The sequence below is a fragment of the Microcaecilia unicolor genome, chromosome 3 (genome assembly GCF_901765095.1).
Source record: "Microcaecilia unicolor chromosome 3, aMicUni1.1, whole genome shotgun sequence".
NCBI classification, from domain to species: domain Eukaryota; kingdom Metazoa; phylum Chordata; class Amphibia; order Gymnophiona; family Siphonopidae; genus Microcaecilia; species Microcaecilia unicolor.
Window position 1 is genome coordinate 496,041,018 of NC_044033.1, and position 22,403 is coordinate 496,063,420.

The 22,403-nt window shown below is 43.6% G+C and overlaps 1 protein-coding gene across 2 annotated transcripts in view; it reads right to left on the reverse strand.

The window, feature by feature from the left end:
* The window catches only part of FUT9 (fucosyltransferase 9), a 193,416-nt gene that overhangs the window by 134,028 nt on the left and 36,985 nt on the right, over nt 1–22,403 (reverse strand). For both annotated transcript variants that reach the window (XM_030199086.1, XM_030199085.1), the window contains exon 2: nt 17,574–17,624. The gene's annotated coding sequence lies outside the window, so the exon portion shown is untranslated. The remainder of the gene's footprint in view (nt 1–17,573; nt 17,625–22,403) is intronic.

Sequence of the window (22,403 nt, forward strand, 5' to 3'; positions counted from 1 at the left end):
ACTACTTTAATTGCATTGTTGTCATCAACAGACTTCCCGTTTTTAGGATCAGATTAGTTAATCATAATTTCTATTCTTGATTTCTTCATGTTTCCTTTTGGACTCACTGCAATAAAAAACAATTAACCCCCATGATCTTTATAATAATATTTTCTGACTCAAGTTTACCTTAAATAAATGATGAAGAACGATAATTACTAGCTATGTCTAGGTCACATCGAGTAATAACTGCATTTTTATATTGATGCGACTTGTAAACCTTTTAAAACAGAATAAAATTAATGTGGTAAGGACCCCACTTCCCCACCCCTCCTAATGTTCTACTTTCGTTTACTGTGTAAGGATTCCTTTGGGACATTCACTGGTTCAATATATTCCTGGCATCAGCACCATAATACAGTAGAGTGGTGAGGAAGTATAAACCATTTTCTACATTTCGGAAAGCTGCAATGGTTCTGCCTTAATCTATATAAGCAAGAGAGCCCTAGCTGGCAGCGTGGATTTTCTTTGGAGCTGTGTAGAAAGGAAATGTATTACTGTTTTGGCTCAGGGTTTGGGCCTATGTAGTTTATGTGAACAAGTCTCCCTTGAGTTTTAAGTTTGTATCCTTCGTGAAGTGATTGTGAATACAGAGGCTGTAGGCAACCTCTACCTAACTTAAGATCAAGGAGTGAACTGAGGAGCTTGGACTACATGCGTAAGAGGAGTAAAGGAGAGAAAGGTCCACATCAAAGCTTAATAAAAAGGAGAGAAGGTATTATGCGGGAAATTCTCATTTTGGAGACAGTCTGTGTGTGGAAAAGGTCCCATAGTAGAGTAGAAGGCCCTTATAAACTTATCCTGAAAGCTAAGATCCTCTGGTGTATCTGATAGAAATCAGATGATATTTAAGGCACTTTTTAACTAGTGGATTTTATGTAATGTACAAGTGTATATGGCTGCTTTCATCTGAGGTCTCTGTACTATATGATCCTGTCAGCTGTATGAATGGCAGCTTTGCTAGACAATGGATTTGGTTTTTATCAAGAGACCTGTACCAGGAATAACGAGGTTTGCTCTTGCCTAGCACTTTTGTACATTTTAAGAATTTTAAGAGTTCTATTACATATTGGAAGATCTTACTATGGGGTCCTTTTACTAAGGTGTGCTAGCGTTTTTAGTGCATGCTAAACGCTAGAGACGCCCATAGGAATCTATGGGTGACTAGTGTTTATTGTGCACTAAATAAAGCTAGCACACCTTTGTAAAAGACCCTTTATATCTTTTACTTTGTATTTTAGCAGCAATGCCTGGAGTTTGGGAACCCCTTACGTACAACCATAGAAGTATTTCAAACATTTTCTATTTTTTTTTTTTATTATTCCTCACTTTCACATATGGGGTTCGTATTACATTCTTTGACCTTCACTATGATGTACGGCTCTGTGTGATTTCATTCTCATGTTAGGATATTTTTTTTTACAAAAGAGAATGCTTTTAAGTCATTTTTGACCTAATCTTTGTTGTATTTCATAGGTGGAATCACTCTCTGCAGTTGCTGAAAAGTGCCTCTGAAGCAGGCACTGTAGTACAGTCTCAGTTATTCGACCTTTGTTAATCCAACCATCCGGCATATCCGACAGACCCCCATTTTTGGGTGTAGCACAGAGGGAAGTTTTGCACCTGAGACAATCAGTTTGACCCCAGGATCTTGATTTTACCGCAAAACAGCACTGTTGTGAGCTGGGACCCTGGTTTTACTGCACAGTGAGTTTTACTCTTTCTGAGACATTTTTGAAATATTTTTAATAGGTGTGTAATATACTACGGTACTGTATTTTTATTCTTCCTCTTCAGATCTTTAGAAGATCACTTCTGAAATGGCCAGTCAACAGAGGAGAAAAGTTGTTTTGTCTGTAGAGCAGAAACTTGACACTTTAAAAAGAACTGAAAGGGTAAACCCATCCAAAAAAACTGCAACAGAACTAGGAGTGGGAAGAGTCAACAGTTCTTGACTGGAAAAGGTAACACAGTGAGCTGAGGAAATGTGCCACAAATTCTGCCTCTACGTTTTCACTGGACACTAGAAAAAACTATGAAAAAAACGTGAATATGAGAAGGTGAGCGAAGCCTTATTCCTGTGGTTCATACAGAAAGAAAGCTGTGGGTTTTTTTTTTTTTCAAAAGGAATTCAAGGAAGGTGAACCTGATTTCACTGCTAGTGTCAGGTGACTTGATTGTTGGAAGAAAAGATATGCCTATCCTACATTGCTGGTGAAAATCTGTCAGAGAACTCTGAGGAATTTGTCCCATTCAAAGCAAAATTTCAGAGTCTCCTTAAGTAGAGGATTCCCACGCCTGTTAGTCAACATTTTACAGGACCAGGACACTGTACCAGTGACTTCACAGTGAGAATCCTGAAAGGTAACTTTAAAACCATACAAGAACGTAAGACCTTTGAAGTCAGAATGATTGAATATTTTAACACCCAACAGAAAGGACTTAACAAGGATCTGGGGTTCCTAACCCATTATAAACCATAAAGCTGTATGTCTCTGTTGATCACCCCACCCCTCACCTATCCACACCCATCCTGTTAGAATATCAATGATATGCTTTGATGTCCCCATGCATACCTCCGACCCACCCCCATCCTCTCACCCTGTCAGACTGTCATAGTAATGCTTGAAGGTTTTCACTTATATACACTGTCAGCTAGCACATTTGCTTATTTCCGATCTGAGGAAGAAGGGCAACCTTCGAAAGGTAATCAAGAAATGTATTAAGTTATGTCCAATAAAAAAGGTATCATCTTATTTTCTTTTCCATGTTTTATTTTGTTTGATTTCTATTGATAACCTTAAGAGTCTCCTTATAAAGGCAGGTATATCAAGGGACCAGATATACAACTGTGATGAAATTAGGTTAAATCTGAAAATGTGGCCATCAAGAACTCTTGCATCACGGTTCAAAGCCTCGGCTCCAGGTTATAAATGGAGTGAATAAAGGGTGACTATTCTGCCCAGTAGCAATGCAACTGGAAACATAAATTACCACTGACTTTTTTTTTGTATTAATTAGTATTTTTAATAATTCACAAAACAATGTGACTGTGCAATTCACATTCAATTCAATAAAAAGAAAAGCATTTAGCTCAAAAATATAAGGAAACAATAAGAACAATTTTTTTCAGCCACACTTAAAGAAAAATTGATTCCAAGAAAGGAAAAAAATTATAACAGGAATATTGAATTATTTCACAGTTGCTACCTCTGTGTTCAGATTCCAGCCTGCTATGTAGGAGGGCATACAACATTCACTTCAACTCTAGCATCTAAGAAATCTTTAAGCTGTTTAGGGTCCACAAATTGAAATTGTTTACCCTCAAGCATTACATTACATATGCAAGGAAAACGTAGTACAAAATTTGCTCTCATGGCCTCGACTCTGGGGCGCAGTTCCAAAAAGGCCCAGGCAGACACAAAACATGTGCCTGTAAAAATTTCAGGAGCTGCTGCCCAGGGTTGCTCTTCTCCTGCCTCCAAATTCAAAAGGGCTTCCTGTGAAGTTCGAATTCCTCTTTCCTCCTCCCTTGCTCCTCCCCTTCCTTCCTGCCCCCTCCCTTGCTACCCCTTGTTTCCCTCCCACTACTACCTCTGCTTTCTAGCTGGCCCTCCCTGTACCCTCCCCCACACTTCTGTCTTCGCTGGCCTTCAGCCCGGTTGTGGTCGGCCCCCCTTTAATGGGTGTACCTGGTTCTTTCTTCACCCATCCCTCGTATGGGGGGATCTCCCAATGTCCCCCTAGTCTTACAGATGTAATAGGCCCGAGTAATGGGAGGCAATGAGTCTTTATCCATTCCTAGAATGTAAATCATATATTTTTTCACCATCTCCATTGGGGAAATTAAAGGAGATTTGGGGAAGTTAAGGAACCGATGGTTAAGTCTTCGAGCCTGGTTTTCCAGGTATTCCAAACGTTTGTGCAAAAAGTTGTTATCTTTAACCAAAGCAGATTCCAAAGTCCCCATTTCTTGAAATTTAGTATCCACTCTTTCAATCTTGTGCCTGTATCAGAACGGCTTCCGAAAGAGTTCTAAAATCATTAGTATTTTCTTTCAACATATTTTGCATCGAAGAGTGAGTGTTATATACCATATCCCACAGTGACTCAAGCGTCACAGTTGTGGGTTTAATTATTCCACCTGTTGGTAACGGGGGGTGCGGTGGGGCCTCAGTACGAGAGAGCTTAGACACAATATTCTGTGGCAATACCTTTAAGGCCAATTGGGCTGAAAATGCCTGATCCTGGGTCCTCCCCTCTAACAGTTCCGGGTTTGCCTCTTCGGTGTCCGTATCTGCTTGGGCTGCTGTGAGTATCTCACTCCCCGACTGTGGTGGCACCCTGCGTTCCCCGGGGCTCAGGGAAGCCCCGTCTCCGCTTCCCATCGATGTCTGTGCGTCGGCGGTTGCAGAAGGAGTCGATGTGCACAGAGGTCCCGGTTGCGCCCTGGGAAATTGCAAAATTGACTGTTTCAACGCCGACAATGGTCCAGCTGAGGGAAGCTCCTTTACCTTCCCCCCCTCCACTTCGATGAGTCGAGGGACCCGCAAAAAACAGCAATCTGCAGCGTCCTCTCGGAGCTAACTCAGGTGCGTGTGTTCAGAGCGCCATCTTGGAATCATTTCAAATTACATCTGACTTTCATTGGAAAGTCAAAAAAATTCTAGAGCCTTTAAAAACGTGGCTTCTCCTGTAGAAAACCTTCTGACATTGATAAACCTGCCTAGGAAAGCAATCCTGACAAGGACGAACTGAGAAGCAGACAGAGTGCTTTTCTGCCTCCCAGTGTCAAGTTATTGTGTCAGCCAATGGACAAGGATGTACTGGAAGCCGTAAAGAAAAAAGAAATAATGCCACAACCTTCTTGCAACACGTATTTATGCACTGGATGAAGGGAAAGGAATGACTGAAGTTTTAAAGAAAGATGTTATCTACTGCATCGCTCAGTCATGGGATGAAATTGAGCCTCCCAGTCCTAGAAAAATCACGGAGAAAGTTAATTCCTGAGAATGAAAATGAACATGGGCATGACAAAGAATACAGATCTCCTTCCTTTGTTACAGTAAATACCGGGCTGTGAGAATGCTTGGGAAGAATGGATGCCAGCAGACGAACAAGAAAATCTAACTGACAATGATGGGATTGCTATGGTGAACAGGAATGAGAATGGAGATAATACCTGAACATTCAATTGTAAAAGTCAGTCATAGTGAAGGTGTCAAGGCAAGTGAAGTTGCACTGGCATAGGTGGAACAATAAGAGGAAGTGACAGCTATTGAGATGCTGGTGTGACGTTGCAGCGAGAAAGAGAAGGGAAAAATGGGAAAACAAACATTAATCACAAAATTTTACAAATCAATTTTATAATTGATATTTACCAGTTGCATTGCTACTAGGTATACAGTACAGTACTCTTTCTGATTTTGTTCTTACAGTTCTGTATTGGTCTTATTTTACAGTACAGTACGGTGATTAATGTTTGTTTTAGAGTTCCAATCATCCTGCAGAATGACATATGCAAGGAAAACGTAGTACAAAATGAAGAATTTTGAAAATCGGGAACTCTATGCCTTTGTTTATGCATTGTTTGAGGGTTTGAGAGGTGAAGGGAGTGGGAAATAGACCAGGCTGACCAGGAACAAACGAGGAGACTTCAACTGATGGTAAGACATTTAATGGTGAAGACTCGACACAGTGCAGTGTTTCGGCAGAAAGCTTGCTTCAGGAGTTATATAAAGACTCCTGAAGGAGGCTTACTGCTGAAACATGGCTCTGTGTCGAGTCCAAGTCAGAATTTGGACGTCCTGCTCATAACATCCAAAAAAAAAAAAAGACCATCTCACGGGGAAAACTTTGGAGCTTACTATTTGAAAATATGAGAGAATGTCCAAAATGAACAGCCATTTTCCGAAATAAAACGTCCAAATTATGAACGCCAAAAAACCAGGGACAAGGACATCTGTCTGTTAGCATTTGTATGGAAATGGCTACACAGATGTCCCTGCAGATGTCAGTGCAATGGACTTTAATTTAGGGCACCCAGGTTCATATTCCACTGCAGCTCTGTTATTTTAAATGATGATCCCTCCAGAGACAGGGAAAAATACCTGCAGTACCTGAATGTGCACCACCTCAATAGCTTTCAGGCTTACAAGTGTATTTAATATTTAGGCATAATAAGTACATCTCTGCTTCCGGAGGGCTCAAAATTTACAAAATTAAAAAAGAAACCATCTGAAAGGGGATTTGGACTATGGGTTGCCTGGTTTATAGCCCACTGCACTAACCACTGGGCTACCCTTCAGACCTAGTGCAAGCCTGTTCAGAATGCCCACAATACTTAAGTACATAAGTACATAAGTAGTGCCATACTGGGAAAGACCAAAGGTCCATCTAGCCCAGCATCCTGTCACCGACAGTGGCCAATCCAGGTCAAGGGCACCTGGCACGCTCCCCAAACGTAAAAACATTCCAGACAAGTTATACCTAAAAATGCGGAATTTTTCCAAGTCCATTTAATAGCGGTCTATGGACTTGTCCTTTAGGAATCTATCTAACCCCTTTTTAAACTCCGTCAAGCTAACTGCCCGTACCACGTTCTCCGGCAACGAATTCCAGAGTCTAATTACACGTTGGGTGAAGAAAAATTTTCTCCGATTCGTTTTAAATTTACCACACTGTAGCTTCAACTCATGCCCTCTAGTCCTAGTATTTTTGGATAGCGTGAACAGTCGCTTCACATCCACCCGATCCATTCCACTCATTATTTTATACACTTCTATCATATCTCCCCTCAGCCGTCTCTTCTCCAAGCTGAAAAGCCCTAGCCTTCTCAGCCTCTCTTCATAGGAAAGTCGTCCCATCCCCACTATCATTTTCGTCGCCCTTCGCTGTACCTTTTCCAATTCTACTATATCTTTTTTGAGATACGGAGACCAGTACTGAACACAATACTCCAGGTGCGGTCGCACCATGGAGCGATACAACGGCATTATAACATCCGCACACCTGGACTCCATACCCTTCCTAATGACTTGATGTTGTCAGGGAACCTAGTTTACCTGTGTCACTTTCAGGGGTGAGGGAGGGGGAGAGTAACTATTGGGAGATTGAGGAAGGGTCATGCCTTAATCTTTCCAGAGCCAGCTACTCAATCAGGGCACCTTTTAATACCTTGGATATGATTGAAACAGGTCTAACTAATGCCCTTCTTTTTTTGACTTGGACTTTTCTTCCCATTCAATTATCACTATTGGATGTCTTGAATTTGGGTCCTCCCTAGTCCCGCCCTAAATACGTCCAGCAGAGCAAAACAAAATGGAGGTAAACTCCAATGTGTGGATACTGAAATGTATCGACTTAACTTAAATTTAATGATGGGAGTCCTCAGAAACCCTTCCACCTCCCTTATATAGGAGGAACTGCAGTGAAAATTGCACAATCTATAGGTCTAATCTCTGCCAGTAATGGGAAACAGAGTAACCTTAATAGAGGCAGGTGATCCCCTGTGTAAATTAAAGCTCACACCATCATAGGTACTCTCCGTGCAAATGTTCCAAAGTAAATAATGTGAAACAACACACATACACACACTGAAGCTCATCAACATTCAAAGAGAATCGCTCAAAAATAGAAGCAAGTCTGAAAGAACTACTTCAAAAGCACATTAAATAATAAAGTCCAATGAAAACACTTTATCTTATGTGAGTCAGAAACTCAATAATGGTCCACATGTCGCTGTTGTAGCTGGACTCTACAAAGCCTTATTTCATTTTCCTTCCTCAGGAATCCCACTTGACACAGGGAACAGCAGACTTTCAAAATGAGGATTCTCTTTCAATGTTGATGAGCTTCAACGTGTGTGGTTTCACATTATTTACTCTGGCACATTCACTTTTTTTTTGTTACATTTGTACCCCGCGCTTTCCCACTCATAGCAGGTTCAATGTGGCTTACATATTATATACAGGTACTTATTTGTACCTGGGGCAATGGAGGGTTAAGTGACTTGCCCAGAGTCACAGGGAGCTGCATGTGCCTGCAGTGGGAATCAAACCCAGTTCCCCAGAACCAAAGCCCATCACGCTAACCACTAGGCCACTCCTCCACTCTACTACTACTACTACTACTACTACTACTACTACTACTACTTAGCATTTCTATAGCGCTACTAGGGTTACACAGCGCTGTACAAGTTAAAACATGGGGAAGGATAGTCCCTGCTCAAGAGAGCTTACAATCTAAAGGTAACAAACTATGTAGTCAGTGTAGTCAGTGTATCATGAATGGGGAAGGTGGTTAGGCGCCAAAAGCAAGGGAGAAGAGATGGGTTTTGAGTAAGGACTTAAAGATGGGCAGGGAGGGCGCATGGCGTATGGGCTCCCCATGGGGAGTACCTATGATGGTGTGAGCTCTAATTTGCACGGGGGGGGGGGGGGGGGGGGAAATCACCTGCCTTTATTAAGGTTACTTTATTTCCCATTATTGGCAGGTTAGATCTATATACTGTGTAATGTTCCCTGGAATTCCTCCTATATAAGAGAGGCGGAAGGGTTTCTCAGGACTCCCATCACTAAACTTGCTCCCTCTTCTTGCACCCTATTTCATACTTGTATAACTGATTAATCTGATGTTAGCCTCCCCACCTTGTATTTGTATATCTGATAATTTTAATATAAGCCACACAGAACTGAGTCCTTGACTCAGACATATATGGGGTATAAATCCAATAAAGTAAAGTAAATTTAAGTTAAGTTAATATATTAATATATTTCAGTATCCTTACATTGGAATTTATCACTATTTTTAGGGTTACCTTTCTTGCTTTGTTATATTTTTTGATAAGGTCCTTATATTGGGTTTTGTATTTTTGAAATAAATAAATAAATAAATACACAACACACACCCCCCCCCCCCCCCCCCTTTCTATGGATGAAATGCAGTGTAGGACATCCAAATTCTACCTTTTTGAAAATCATGATGTGGGTATTTTTGGAAGATGGTTTTTGAGACGTCCATCTGCTTTGAAAATGAACACCATAGTTACGTTATGTGTCTTTATAAAATAGGCTAAAAATAAGCACCTGCTTATCCTCAAAACCTAGGTGACCTTGACCTGTTAAAAAATTGCCCTATCTATACATAAGGCTAACTGTATACAAGAATATGCATGCATTTTCAGCAAACCTACTTGTGTATTTTAGGATCACTGAAAATCTATAAAACTGATAAACTTATCTGCATAATGTTTGAATGCTTTCCTAGAACACATACATTGCCTTCTCTTACCAACTGAAACCGATCATGAAAACATACCTAGGTGAGGCTACTTAGAGCTTAAACCCACTCAGTCAACACACAGCCTCATTTTCAAGCTCAGTAGCTGCTTCCCTAGAGGAGGGCACTCCTTAGGCCCCACTGCTTTTACTGAGTGCATCTTTAAGATTGTAAGGCTTAAGTAGCAGGGATGTTTATGTGCCTATAAAGCAATGTATATGTCTGGTAGGCTGGTGTTTGGGAGGCGGGGCTAGTGCTGGGCAAGACTTCTACGGTCTGTGCCCGAAAATGGCAGATACAAATCAAGGTAAGGTATGCACAAGAAGTAGCACATATGAGTTTATCTTGTTGGGCAGACTAGATGGACCGTACAGGTCTTTTTTCTGCCGTCATCTACTATGTTACCACGTTACTATGTGAAACTTGAGTCCTAGTAATGTGCCGACTATGCTGGTGGTGACTTTTGTATTAGTTATAGGTTCAGACGGGGAGAGGGACCTTGAGGTGATAGTATCTGAGGATTTGAAGGTGACGAAACAGTGTGACAAGGCGGTGGCTGTATCTAGAAGGTTGTTGGGCTGTATAGAGAGAGGTGTGACCAGCAGAAGAAAGGGGGTGTTGATGCCTCTGTATAAGTCGTTGATGAGGCCCCATCTAGAGTATTGTGTTCAGTTTTGGAGGCCGTATCTTGCTAAGGATGTAAAAAGAATTGAAGCGGTGCAAAGAAAAGCTACGAGAATGGTATGGGATTTGCGTAACAAGACGTATGAGGAGAGACTTGCTGACCTGAACATGTATACCCTGGAGGAAAGGAGGAACAGGGGTGATATGATACAGACGTTCAAATACTTGAAAGGTATTAATCCGCAAAAAAATCTTTTCCGGAGATGGGAAGGCGGTAGAACGAGAGGACATGAAATGAGATTGAAGGGGGGCAGACTCAAGAAAAATGTCAGGAAGTATTTCTTCAGGGAGAGAGTGGTGGATGCTTGGAATGCCCTCCCGCGGGAGGTGGTGGAGAGGAAAACGGTAACGGAATTCAAACATGCGTGGGATAAACATAAAGGAATCCTGTTCAGAAGGAAAGGATCCTCAGGAGCTTAACCGAGATTGGATAGCAGAGCCGGTAGTGGGAGGCGGGGCTGGAGGTTGGGAGGCGGGGATAGTGCGGGGCAGACTTATACGGTCTGTGCCAGAGCCAGTGGTGGGAGGCGGGACTGGAGGTTGGGAGGCAGGGATAGCGCTGGGCAGACTTATACGGTCTGTGCCAGAGCCGGTGGTGGGAGGCGGGGATAGTGCTGGGCAGACTTATACGGTCTATGCCAGAGCTGGTGGTTGGGAGGCGGGGCTAGTGCTGGGCAGACTTATACGGTCTGTGCCCTGAAGAGCACAGGTACAAATCAAAGTAGGGTATACACACAAGTAGCACACATGAGTTGTCTTGTTGGGCAGACTGGATGGACCGTGCAGGTCTTTTCTGCCGTCATCTACTATGTTACTATGTTACTATGTTATGGACAGAAGTTTGCTTGTGAAACCTGCTGTGAGTCAAATAGAGACTCAGTTCTTTCTTTCTTTGTTTCCCATGTAAATGTCTTATTAAGGTCCAGGGAAACCATTACATCTTTTAGGAACTAGACTATTTGAATAAATTTCTTCTGATTCATTTTTGGACTATTTTGGATGGGTAACAGGATGTATGCCCCTTACTTGACTGCTTATTCAACCTGAGTCTGTAGTATAGATATTTTCTTTCAAGTTTCTCCCCGTTTTTTTATACACACTGTCTTTTAGTCTTTGTCTCCCTGCTTTTGCAGTCTGAGGAACACATCAAAAACTTAACACTATCACCCTAGGTCTGAATAGGGATAATGGATTCTTGGCTCATTACAGTTCTGAATGCACTTAACTATTCTGAAATCATCATGTCTTTGTTCTCTCTCTCTCCACCTTTCCACACTCTACCCTACACTTTTCAGCACTTTATCTGTATTCCATTCCCTCCCCTCAAGCTTTTTCATGTTTATATATCCATCATCCGAACTTCATTTTAGTACCGATGATCAAAAGTAAACATGGGTGTTAGAGGCCATTAGAACTATCCTAGCACCCGCATTTACCAGCGTTGAGGGGCTAATGATCAAATTCCCTGTGCTGATTCAAACAGTGCTGAAAAATTAGCACGGGTACAGCATGGGGAACTAAAGCCCCGATGATAAAAGCAAATAGCATACAAATTTATGCACCCCATTAGTTTTGATCATGGAGGCACTTCTGTGGGAGGAATGTGCCAGTGATTGTGCCAATAAAGGTATGCAACTTGTGGTCAAAGCTGGGAAGCTCATTGTTTCACGTGCTCGCCGGCTCTGATCATGGGACGGGAGCAAATGTGTTTGCTTCTGATCATCGGGGCCTGAATGATCAGGGGGGTCTAGTGTAGCAAACAACAAGTGCATCAGGCCTTAGCACAGATAGCATGCAAATGCACTCAAGTTTATTTAAATGAGGTCATTTTGTATTCCTCCCCAATAATCAGAAAAGAGTGCCCGAAATAAAGGTACCTTACCACTGTATAATACAACGTCATGTCTGAACAGGCGTTAGGGTGTCGGAAGACAGGGTTTCCCATGATTCTCATGTTTTTTTCATGATTCTTTCTGCAAAATCTACCAATTTTGATTGCTTTTGGAAGCACTGGGCAGGGCTTCAATACCATATAAGGGAGTTTCTGCCTTATATGGTATTTAAGCCTCACCCAGGCAGAGCACCACCATTTTGAAGGCAGCACCCCAGGAGGAGGGGGTGCTACTCCCTTCTCCCTTCCAAAGATATGGGGGGGGGGTAGGGTTGACAACTGGGCCACCAGGAAACGTTTTTTGGTATCAGGGGTGTTAGTAGGGCTAGAAGTTCACCAGACCTCCAGCCTCCTTCTGCCCATTTGTGGGGGAGAGTTGGGTGGTAGAGGAGGAAGAAGGCCACTATGCCACCAGAGAAACTTGCCCGGGGAGGGGGATTAGGAGGAATGGGGGTCCACCAGACCTCCAGCCACTTGCGTGAGAGGATGAGGTGAAGAGGCCTGTAAGCATGCAAAAGCATACTGGATATGGCTCCCCATTCCTTCCCAATGCTCTGCAAACCCTAACACCAGCTCCAATCTGGCATAGGGTTTTTTGTGGGAACAGCGCCAACATTTGGCGCTGCCCGCTGAGCATTGGGGAGGAATCGGTAATACGCTATTTTATATGCATTTGTATGCAACTTGTGGTCAGAGCTGAGAAGCTCATTGTTTCACGCCCTCGTCGGTTCTGATCATGGGACGGGAGCAAATGTGTTTGCTTCTGATCATCAAGGCCTGAATGATCAGGGGGGTCTAGTGTAGCAAACAACAAGTGCATCAGGCCTTAGCACAGATAGCATGCAAATGCACTCAAGTTTATTTGAATGAGGTCATTTTGTATCTTCCCCAATAATCAGAAAAGAGTGCCCGAAATAAAGGTGCCTTACAACGTCATTCATGTCCGAGCAGGTGTTAGGGTGTCGGAAGACAGGATTTCCCAGGATTCTCATGTTTCTTTCATAATTCTTTCTGCAAAATCTACCAATTTTGATTGCTTTTGGAAGCAGAAGGAAGCCTGTGCAAGCCCTTGAGTGCTGGTTGTGAAACACAGCAGATCCAAGGCGCAATCCTCCTGCAGAAGTTGTTTGACAGGTCTGGGCTGTCAAAAAAACAAAAACAAAAAACAAGTCCAGACTGTAAAAAAAAAAAAAAAAACAAGTCCAGACCGGTCAAACAGGAGGTCCCTGCCACATACACACACACACAAACACACGCAAGGGGCTGGAGGTCCAGTGGACCTCTAGTCTCTCTAATCCCCCCAGACAAGTTTCCCTGGTGGCCCAGAGGCCTTCTCCCTTCCCCAGACATGGGGGCACAAGGTGTTATCACAAACTAATATGATATTCTATTGTATAAGACATTTTTTTCTTAGTCATTTAAATAAATGCTTTATGCTTTGAATAAAGAATGTTCCACTGGGAAAGAAAAAACAAGTTTTGTGGAATACTTGCATTCCTAAAGAAAAAAAAAAGTAGAATGTACCAACATAATGGAACAAAAAAACAAAGCAAAGTGGTACTTCAGCTGAATCTCAAATTTCTAGAATTCAAAGCACAAGTAATCGGGTTACAGTACAGGCACTGACAGGGGGATGATCAGAAGCAAACGCCGGTGCTAGAGGCTGTTAGCGCCAGACTAGTGCCGGTGTTTGCTAACGCCCCATGATCAGAGCCCTCGAGCGCGTGAAACAACACGAGGAAGGGTAGCCTGCCTCCCTCCTCTTCCTGCGACACCGCAAAATGGTGGCGTCCAGCCCTGCCCAGCGTATCCTGGGATGCGCTGGGCGGGGCTATACACCATATCAGGGAGTTTCTCCCTGATATGGTGTATAGCCCCACCCAGCGCATCCCAGGATACACTGGGCAGGGCTGGGCATCGCCATTTTGCGGCATCGCAGGAAGAGGAGGGAGGCAGGCTACCCTCCCTCCTCCAACACACAAGGTAGGGAGACTGGACCACCAGGGACCCCTCACTGGGGGACTGGGGGGGCTGGAGACACACCGGATCTCCAGCCCTCCCTAAACCTGGGATGGGGTTTTCGGGGGGGGGGAACCGGAGGTCCAGCGGACCTCCAGACCCCCTGTCGCTGGGGTGGGGGGGTTGGTTTGGTCGCCCACCTGGGGGGGGGATCATCGGGGGGACCGGAGGTCCGCTGGACCTCCGGCCCCTGTTGCTCGGGGCAGGGGTAGTTGGGGCCTGGTGGTCCCATGGACCTCCAGTCCCTGTGTTTGACAGGTTTGGGCTTTTGACAGCCCAGTCCTGTCAAACAAATGCGGGAGGATTGTGCTGAGCGCATGCTCAGGCACAATTCTCCCGCACTTCTACCCCATGATCAGAGATAATTGCGTGCTTAAATTTGCATGCAATTATCTCTGATCATAGGTGCAGTAAAGCCCCGCACTGTTCCAGCGCTATTTTAGAGCACTGTTTGGAACAGCACGGGGCTTTTGATCATCTGCTTGTGAATCATTTTATGAATGGGAACAGCTAGAGGTTGTGAGTTATAAGGACAAGTCTGATACTTTGAAGCTGAGAATATGTTCTCTTGTTTGTAACCTTGAAAAATATATCCTTGTAATTTGTTCACCTGGGACGAGTAGATGTTTCAAAGCTTTATCTGAAAACAGAAGTTATTTTTTTATTTAAATAAAATTGAGCATAAAATTTAAACTGGTAGCCAAGTATTACAGCAAGAACCATGTGAACCCTTCAAAACTCATAAGGAAAAATATTTGCTATTAGTAGGGCTGGCCGAGGCAGTGGCATACCATTGGGGTGGGGGTGGGGATGGGAATGGCATTTGGGTTCAGGCCCCCTCCAAAACTGCAGCATCATTGAATGGCTGGTGGGGATACCCAAGCCTCAATGCCCAAACCCCTTCGTTCTGCCTCAGCAGCGAGGAAGTCTGTGGCATGCTTTCAACTATTGATACAAGCACTGCTCACTCATGCACAGTTTGCACAATAACTAAGCATGTGCAGGAGTGCCAGCAGTGGCGGCTGAAGCACGTCGCCGAGTTCCGCGCTTCTCATGTATACGCCGCCGAGTTCCATGTTGCTCATGCAGAACCCATGGGAGGTGATTCGGTAGATCTTTTTGACTGGTGAAGCAAAGGTAAGATTTTTGATGTGGGGGTGGTGGGAAGAGCAGAGAGGAAATATATGGCCCCCCCAGTCCACCCTTAGGCCTCCCCCCAAAATCCCTGGGCTGAGAATATTTTGTTTGGGTTTTTTGTGTGATATATATATATATATATATATATATACATATATATATATATATATATATATATATATATATATATATATATATTGTTTTACTAAACTAGGGCAATTTATTTCATGATAACTTTTTATTATACAAGTAATGTAATACCATTTAAGTTTGTTTCAGGACTTTCAACTGAGAAAACATGCAAAGGCATAGTAGAAGGAGAAATTAAGCCTTACCTAATCATTTTCTTTCCAGTTGCCCTTTCCACTATTCCAGACCCTGTGGGATACATGTGTCCATCAACCAGCAGATGGAGACAGAAAACTGAAAACTGAGCTGACACATGTCTTTTCTGGAATCCAGTCCAGCTCCTCAGTATTTACATAGACAAGCAGTAAGAAGAAACTCAGAATAAATACATCAACCTTAAACAACTCACTAACCTAACACTAATGAGATAAGCCAACGTGTATGGACCTCTCTCATCTCTGGACAACTTGTAGAGAACAAGAGATATACAGGAAGCACCATGCAAGGTGACAGTCATTAAGTAACCCATTACTTTGCACTGACTAAACATCTCAGAAACCTCGAGTGAGCCTCTGGAATAGCAGAAAGGTCCAATTGAAAGAAAATTATCAGGTAAGACCTAATTTCTCCTTCCATTACATAGCTTCCCACTACTCCAGAACCTGTGGGATGTTCAAAAGCAAACCCTAGAATGGGTGGGATCCTGGCACTGCCACCCTGAGGAGCAAAGCCCCAAAACTGTCTTCTGGAGTGGAGGAGTAGCCTATTGGTTGGTGCAGTGGACTTTGATCCTGGGGAACTGAGTTCAATTCCCACTGCAGCTCCTTGTGACTCTGGGCAAGTCACTTAACCCTCCATTGCCCCTGGTACAAAATAAGTACCTGAAGATATGTAAACCGCTTTGAATGTAGTTGCAAAAACCTCAGAAAGGCGGTATATCAAGTCCCATTTCCCTTTCCCTTTCTGAGCACACCGCAACATCCATCCTGTAGTGCTTGGCAAAGGTATTCAAATATCTGCAGGAGACAATAAGGTAGCCTCCACCCAGGATGTCACTGTATGCCTCGTAGAATGCGCCCGCAAGGCCTGAGGAGCCTGCTTCTCCACAAGCAAATAAGTTATTACAATAGTCTCCTTCAGCCATCTAGCAGTTGTGGGCTTGGAAACCATGAGGCCAAGTTTCTGTTACTAAAAACCACAAACAGTCTGTCCGATTTGCAAAACACATTTGTGACTTCCAGATAACTAATGAGGACTCTATGAACATCGAGAAGCTTTAAGGAACAATACTGACCCTCTTCATCCTTTTGCAGAGAGGCCCTTTTTAACGTAGGCTGTACCCCTCCACCAAATCAATCCACCCTATCACTAGCTATTTTCCAGTGTGGTGCTAACCCGGCAGTAATCAAGCAGCAACATTTGCTATCCGGTTACCGGCGGATTAGCATGGGAGCCCTTAACGCCTTCTTGATGAGTGGCATTAAGAGCTCCCCCCACCCCACATGGGCACGTGGTTAGTGAAATCTTATCTCATGGCCATGACATTTTTTGGCCTTTTTACCTTCTGCAGTAAAAAGGGCCACAGTCAGTGGCATAGCTACGGGGGCCATGGGGGCCCTAAATTGACTCTGGGCCCCCCGATTTGGGGACCACCACCAGTCAAGGTACCTTCGCAGTTGTGGTAGGGGGGGCACAGTGGTGGTGGGGGGCAGCAGCGGAGGTGGGCCAAAATGTGCCCTCCCACTTTGGACTCTGGCCCTCCTCTCATCAAGGTCTGGCTATGCCCCTGGCCACAGCATGTGGCAAAAATGGCCCCTGTTGCTAGCACAGGGCCCTTTTACCGCAGCTTGGTAAAAGGACTCCACAATAAGCAGAATCATTCAGATATCACCATTTTGACTACACACAGCAAAATTGTGATTATTTCTACAGTAGCCAACTGTGGAAGGGAGATAAGGCACCAAATGTGACAAACTCATGAACCAAAGATCAGAATGTTATGTAGAAAATAAATCAAATATTTATATATGAAAATTCAGTTCCTATTTAGCAAGTTAAAGAAAGCCAGCCTAGGCTAATAATGGCACTGTGAAATGAGTGAGGAACAAAAAGATATCTGATAAAATGTGCAATTGTATCTTCATAACCAGTAAGAGTGGAAAATGTCAAAGTGAAAAAAAAAGGGCAATTTTCTTTATCAACAAAGGTTACACAGGTCTACTCTTTTAAGCTCAGTGAAGCAAAACTATCATACAATAATCATAAAAAGCATAATTAGGGCATTACAATGCATGCTGGAAATGCGCATTGCCAGGCCACAGCAAGCCAAACTAAGCATATTTCAACATGTAAAGAACAGAGGAACAAAACATGCGAAAGGAGAAATACATTTTACCTGTTCTCTTTAAACTGTGTTCTGGCTATGCTTGCGGAACAGGGAGCAAATCTGCAAAAATTCAAAAAGGGCACTTTAGAGTTAGTTATGAAGTAAAAGGAAATGACAAGGGGTATAAAACCTGAGGAGGGGAATATGTGACAATATATTGCTAAGAATAAAGTATTAGGGGGCCCATTTACTAAGCCGCATAGGTGGACATCCTTGACCCATAATAGAAAGAAACAAAGATGTCCCTGACGAACACTTGGACGACTTTACCTGGTTGTGTTTTTCTTATGACCAAGGCACAAAAAGGTGCCCGAAATTACCAGATGAGCACTGGATAGAATCGGGGATAACCTCCCATTACTCCCCTAGTGGTCACTAATCCCCTCCCACGCTTAAAAAATATCTTTCAAAATATTGATTGCCAGCCTCTATGCCAGCCTCAGATGTCATACTCAGGTCCATGACAGCAGTATGCAGGTCCCTGGAGTAGTTTTAGTGGGTGCAGTGCACTTCAGGCAGGCGGACCCAGGCCCATACCTCCCCTACCTGTTATGTTTGTGGAGGAAACAGCAAGCCCTCCAAAACCCACCACAAACCCACTGTACCCACATCTAGGTGCCCCCCTTCACCCGTAAGGGCTATGGTAGTGGTGTACAGTTGTGGGGAGTGGGTTTTGGGGAGAGTTTGGGGGGCTCAGCACATAAGGTAAGGGAGCTATGTACCTGGGAGCAATTTATGAAGTCCACTGCAGCGCCCCCTAGGGTGCCCAGTTGGTGTCCTGGCATGTCAGGGGGACCAGTGCACTAGAAATGCTGGTTCTTCCCATGACCAAATGGCTTGCATTTGGTCGTTTCTGAGATGGACATCCTTGGTTTCGAAAATCACTGAAAATCAGAAATGTCCATGTCTAGGGATGACCATCTCTAAGGACGACCAAATTTCAGGATTTGGACGTCCCTGACCGTATTATCGAAACGAAAGATGTATGACCATCTTGTTTCGAAAATACGGGTTTCCCCGCCCCTGGATCGGGACGTTTTGCGAGGACGTCCAAATCGAAACATGGACGTTCCTTTTGAAAATGCCCCTCAACGTCTCTTATCCTCAAGTAGACTACTTTTACCTTTTATTCACAATTTTATATCCACTTTTTCTCATAGCCAGCTGGCCACGCCTCACATTTTACAGTACTCTTTTTACATGTATGCAATTTCTTTCTCACAATACCGTATTTGTATAACACACACCATGTATTCACAGAATTATACATCCTCAGCACTGGAGGGAGATCAAAAACAGAAACACTACTGGCACTAGATAATGACCTAGTACATTAGCAGGTACAACACTGTATACTGATGGGCCGGTGCTCAGAACGACAGCGCCCGCGAATAGCACAGGAACAGTGCAGAAAAATAGCTTCCCGATGCTCAACACTAATTGCATGCAAATAATATGCATGCTGTGAGACCAGATTTAAGGGGAAGAACATGCCTGACGCATGTGCACAAGAGTTTTAGAGTAAGCACAGCTCTTGTGCGCATGCGGCAGGCAAGCCCGGAAGTGAAGCATACATTAGCGTCATTTCTCTGTGCTTTTATATACAAGCCTTTCGTATTTTTTTTGCACTGAAGGCTTGTATGGAAGTGCAGAAAACAGGCATCAACACGTGCTTTCATTTTCAGCTTTGCTCAAACTAGCACATGTGTGTTTCTCGCTCCCAGTGCTTAGAGGCTTCCAGGGGCTTCCTTCCTCTTACAAATTCAATCAAAACTGGCAGAGTTTAAGTAGAAAATCATGCTAAACCCTTTCCGCAAATACCCTAATGCCAGCTCCTACCTAGCATTAAATTTCCAGCGGTAAAGGTGGCTTTGTTTTGTGCATTGTTCCATGAGCATTGGGGAAGGAATAGGAAATGACTTCATTAACATCCGTTCGACTATATTTAAATACTATTTGCGATAATCTTTATTGCGCGTGTTGTTTCCCATGCTACATCCCTCTGAATATTCTGCACAGATTAACAAAGGCGTTAATCCAGAGCTAATCAGCTCTAGCGCTGGTGTTAGGTTCTGAGCATCCGCCCGTGAGTACTCAGCATAATATAGCAGAAGAACATATGGAGGACAACTTTTAGAATTTTTATGTGAAGAAGCAGCTGTTTTCCCAAGTGAAAAGAGCTGCTGAAAACTGATCTCCTCTCACAACATGTAAAAATTATTCGTAGCATAGGAACTTTTATCAACTGCAAAAAAAAATAAAAAAAAAAATGCCAAGCTTAGTTAGAGGGAGAGAAATTTAGCATATAGAGACAGATTCTATAAATGGTGCTGAAAGTTTGGTGCTAAGACTAGGGGTGGTCCGACCAGTAGGCCACCTGAGGCGGAGGCCTCAGGCACCACTCTTCAGGAGCGGCATCTTGAGGAGTGGCTTTGCGGCACTTTACCTCATCACGGTGACATTCTAGACCCAGCAGCGATTCCCATACGCTGCGGCACCCGCCTCTTCCCTTTACTGCGTCCACCTCTCTGAAGTAACTTCCTTTTTTGTCAGAGGCTCAGGCAGCCGCAGTAAAGGGACAAGGCGGGGTGCCAGCGGGGACAGAACAGCGTATGTGAATCGCTGCCGTTGCCAAGTTTGGAACGTCATCGTGACAAGATAAAATGCCCAAGGGGGCGGCATCTTGGCCTGGGGGGTGGCATGTTAGCTCCACCTCAGGTGGCATCTTACCTTGGGCCGTCCCTGCTCAACACTATTCTATAAAGTGTACTCCAGGATTTGCACTCTTTATAGAATCGTGTTGAGTGCCAAATTTGGCACTCAACTTTGGGCACTGCATTTGGCACTCAGCTTTGGGTGCAAGCTGAAACCTGATGCAAATCCAGGCATGCAAACTGGGCACAGATCACCACTATTCTGGAACACCACGTACATCTTTTGTGAATGCCCCGACCCACCCATGCCCTTCCCATGGCTGTACCCCCTTTTGTGTTCTATGTGATCCAATGTAGGTGCCCATTGGTACAGAATAGTGGCGTTGGTCATTGGTTACTTTTATTTGATATACAGCCCATCAATACAATTACCTAAGCAGTTTACAAAATGAGTAAAAGGGAAATAGGAAGAAAAAAGGAAAACACAAAAATAGCCTAAGTTATATCATAGCAGCAAATTATAAAGTAAATTAGAATAAAGATTATCAAACAGAGGCATATTTTCAAAGCACTTTGACTTACAAAGTTACATGAGGGCTCATTTTCAAAAGAGAAAAACGTCGAAAAAGTGTCATAAAGCAGTATTTGGATGAATTTCTTCTCAAAACATCCAAATCGGGACACCAAATGAGAGGGAGTGGACTGTGGAGGAAGAATTAAAAAAGACTGAAGCCAGGCTAAAGCCGGCCATCTTGTACCATGCCTCCATCCCACCTTCACTACCCTACCGACACGCCCCCTTGAAGTTTGGCCGACTCTGCGACAGAAAGCAGTTGGCACCGGCCAAAATCTGCTTTCGACTATACCGATTTGGCCGGGTTCAGGAGATCGCCGGCCATCTCCCGATTTGTGTTGGAAGATGGCCGGCGATCTCCTTCGAAAATAAGCTGGATAGTTGAAAAATGGGGATGGTTATGGGTATGGAATGGGTGGGTCATGGGCATTTCTAAAATCTATGCGAGTTGTTATAGAATACACCTGCTCTGCTTCAAATTTAGGCATCGGGATTTACACCAGGTTTTACTTGGCGTAATTGACTGTGACTAAATTTAGTCAAGTGGATTGGTGCTCGACGTATTCTATAAACCACACAGAAATTTAGGTTTAGTCTATAAAGTACGCCTAAATTAAAGCATACTTTATAGAATATGCCTAAGCGAATTTCATTTCAGTGTCAAATTTTTAGGCATGATTATACAGAATCTAGTCCTAAAAGTTTAATAAATTACAAAATATTTTGAAACTATGTAAGGAATCCCTTTATTCCACACACCATGTACAACAGAGTGTGTGCTGTTACTCAGGCCTTGTGTGCATAAGAGCACAAAGAAGTGTCATGGACATAAATGCAATATGCACCATTCTATAAGAACATGCACCATTCTATAAGAACACGCATAACTGCTATCGTGTTTAACTGCAAGGGGGTCTATATGTAGGCAAAGCACGGGAGGGGTAAGGCCACAGCTGCCACATACACATGCAATTTACAGAATACTGTAATTTACACACATTGCATGCCATATTTAGGCATGTCCATTTATGTGTGTCATTGACCTGGCATAAATAGGCGACCTAAAAATAAGCAGGAAGAGCAAGTCTCCACAAAGCACTCAAACAACAACTGAACATCATTCGCTTTAATAAAGGACTTTTTAAGTATTTTGTTTGTACACTATATCATGTTGTTGTTATTTACTTTACTTTATTTATTTGGATTTATGAACTGCCTTTATGAAGAGATTCACCCAAGGCAGTGTACAGTAGGTAATGGTGATCTTCACTGTTTGATGTTACATAAACAGGTGCCCCTACTTTTAAACGCACCAATGCGGGTTTACACTGGTATTCTATAATGGGATCTGGGCATTCCTTGTGCATCATTTTGGCACCTACACATAGGCACCCAGTTATAGAATTGCCTCCTGAATGGTTAAATTATCTTTTGCCACTGAGCTCTCTCTCACTTCGTAGTTACCGTTTATATAATAAACTAGCCTTTGAACCCGTAAAAACGGGCTATTATAGGAAGGGGGGGTTGAAAGGCCCGCCCCCACCACCGAGTTCGCCGCTGCCCCTCCCCCTCCGAGTTCGCGCCCCCCCCCCCCACCGAGCCGTCACCACC